The sequence below is a fragment of the Sinocyclocheilus rhinocerous genome, unplaced genomic scaffold, assembly GCF_001515625.1.
Source record: "Sinocyclocheilus rhinocerous isolate Xijiao unplaced genomic scaffold, SAMN03320098_v1.1 scaffold234, whole genome shotgun sequence".
NCBI classification, from domain to species: domain Eukaryota; kingdom Metazoa; phylum Chordata; class Actinopteri; order Cypriniformes; family Cyprinidae; genus Sinocyclocheilus; species Sinocyclocheilus rhinocerous.
The window spans coordinates 351,085-351,423 of NW_015644337.1; the positions used below are offsets into that span (position 1 = coordinate 351,085).

Sequence of the window (339 nt, forward strand, 5' to 3'; positions counted from 1 at the left end):
TTAAAAAAAAAAAAAATTATATATATATATATATATATATAATTATTATTAATATAATTATGAATCTGTCAATTGAGAATGAACAGCTATAAAAAGTAGCTTATAAATCCATGTGTCACACCGCAGGACATTTAATATGAACCAGTGAAGACAAAATGATGAAAAACGTAAAAAAATCTAAACTAACCTAAAATATGTATTTTAAAGGTGACATATCATGAAAATCTGACTTTTCCAGGTTTTAAGTGCTATAATCAGGTCCCTGGTGCATCTACCAACCAAGGAAACGTGAAAAAGATTAACCCAATCACTTTGTTTAGGTAAGCCTTTTTCTGCAAG

The 339-nt window shown here is 27.7% G+C and overlaps 1 protein-coding gene across 1 annotated transcript in view; it reads right to left on the reverse strand.

Moving 5' to 3' along the window:
* LOC107758097 (TBC1 domain family member 16-like) overlaps positions 1 to 339 on the reverse strand; it is a 28,626-nt gene that overhangs the window by 21,316 nt on the left and 6,971 nt on the right. The window lies entirely within an intron of this gene.